This window comes from Octopus bimaculoides, chromosome 8, assembly GCF_001194135.2.
Source record: "Octopus bimaculoides isolate UCB-OBI-ISO-001 chromosome 8, ASM119413v2, whole genome shotgun sequence".
NCBI lineage: Eukaryota > Metazoa > Mollusca > Cephalopoda > Octopoda > Octopodidae > Octopus > Octopus bimaculoides.
In genome coordinates this window covers 89,701,163-89,703,355 of record NC_068988.1, presented here as the reverse complement: position 1 = coordinate 89,703,355, position 2,193 = coordinate 89,701,163, and the positions used below count along the sequence as shown (strand labels likewise).

Below are 2,193 nucleotides of genomic sequence, written 5' to 3'. Positions count from 1 at the left end.
TATATATATCTGTATATAAATATGTGTATATGTGTATATACATGTATATATATACACATGTGTGTCTGTGTTTGCGTGTGTGTGTGTCAATGTGTGTTTGTGCGTGCGTGTGTGTGTGTGTGTGCGTGCGTGTGTGTGTGTGTGAGTGTGTGTGTGGGTGTGGGTGTGAGTATAAGCGTACACACATATATCCGATTTTATACGAACATATAACCTTTGAATTCGTGCTGTGAAATATATTGTTAGAACCAAAAAACAAGAAACAAATCGTTATAGATTTTAATGTCAAATCTTTCTTTTCATTCGGTTCCAGATGAAAGACTTCAATGTTTCCAAACATTGGTTTTATTCTCAACTTTTTTCACACCATTATTCACAGACATTGAAGAATTTCTATATTTTTTTTGAAGTAGTTTCTGATAACTTCAAATGTGCGAAAGATATAGACTTACATACGTAAGTATACACTCATTGATAGACTCCTACAACACACATACACACGCTCACACACGTACACACACGTACACACACGTACACACATTCCAAAATCTAGTTAATCATTCCCCATTGAAATGAACAACTACCGGTCATTATCAGCATCATACCGCATCTAGTACTCTAATACAACTACTGCTCCTCAATCCCAGCTAATCACTCAAAGCACTGCCTTTTATATTTTAAGCCGTTGTATATATATTCACCCAATAGCTATTAATATACAATAAAGCGCATGATCTTTTTACTCGTTCTTAAGATTCGCAATATGAAACTATAAGACGGCAACGTGTCGCTTTCATGGTTTGTTTCCTTGGAAAACCATAACATTTCCAAATCCATTAATCAACAGTGCAGGCTACAGCATATTCGTCATTGTCCCTACGTTTACACGTGATCAGAACTATATCTTGGACTGCGGCCAAGGTCGTGCATGAATTTGAGTAATTTTAGTTGAACTAATTAATCTACCTTATTACCCATTTTTTAAAAGCTTGAAGCTTATTCTATATGTTTGTTTTGCTGAAACATTAAGTTACGCGGGTGTAAACAAATAAACACCGGTTGTCGAGCGGTGGAGGTAGACAAACAAACACACACATATAGTTCCATACACATACCTACCTATCTACCTACCTACCTACCTACCTACCTACCTGCATACATATCTATCTATCTATCTATTTATCTATTTATCTTTTTATTTATCTCTTTCTCTCTCTCTCTCTCTGTATATTTATATATATAATATAGGGGTTTTCCTATAAATAATGTGTTTTTTTAAGCTTCTTTTTTTTTCAAAGTTAAGATAAACAAAGTTCTTTTCAATCTAAGATATAATCTCCTTCATTATTCTACAATGTTCTTCCCTCTATCTCGTAGACTCGCGTAGCACCTCTGCCAAAATTCACTTGTTCGTGACGAAAAATGCTCCGCCATTACTGTTCGGACCTTGTCTACAGAGTACATATTTTTTCCGTCCAAATGATTTTGAAGACTGCGGAATAAATTATAATCTGATTGGGTAATATCCGGGGAATATGTTGGGTGGAGCATCATTTCCTATTCAAACTGTTACGGCTTTTGGAATGCCATCCTTACTGTATGTGGTCGAGCATTATCCTGACGGAAGAACACCTTTCGGCTTGGAGCCAAAGATAGGCGTTTTTCTTATAGCACTGATATAAATGAGTGGTTGAATGACCTAATCTAAGTTTCTCTGCTAGTTCCTCAACTATTACGGTGGGATTTTGTTCTACCATGTTTTGCAGGACGTCCTCGTCGAACTATAGAGATCTTCCAGGACGAGTCTCATCTTCTAGGTATAGTTTCCGGCTCGGAGTTTCTCGATCCACCGTAGACACTGGTTTATGCTTATTGCCCGATCTCCATATACTGCATTCATATTCCTCGCACTTTCCATTCCGTTGATGCTTTTGTTGAACCTATAAAGCAAAATAAGCCCAATATGCTCCTTTGTCATTTCCTTTATAGCTTTGAAAAAATAACAGTTAAAATCGAACTGCACTCTTCAAAACCTACATTAAGAATAAGATCGAGGTAAGATTACAATCTGCTTTCATAGCAAATTGATGTAGGTAGTTTATCCCATCCCCCTCGGAATGTTTAGTTCATGCAATTAGAAAAACCGCATTATTTATGGGATGACCCTATATATGTATATATATATATATATAT

At 36.2% G+C, this 2,193-nt stretch overlaps 1 long non-coding RNA gene across 2 annotated transcripts in view; it reads left to right on the top strand.

The window, feature by feature from the left end:
- Positions 1–120: 120 nt before the first annotated feature.
- LOC128248526 (uncharacterized) overlaps positions 121–2,193 on the top strand; it is a 21,966-nt gene continuing 19,893 nt past the window's right edge. For both annotated transcript variants that reach the window (XR_008264699.1, XR_008264700.1), the window contains exons 1-2: positions 121–456; positions 1,990–2,055. This is a non-coding gene — a long non-coding RNA (uncharacterized LOC128248526). The remainder of the gene's footprint in view (positions 457–1,989; positions 2,056–2,193) is intronic.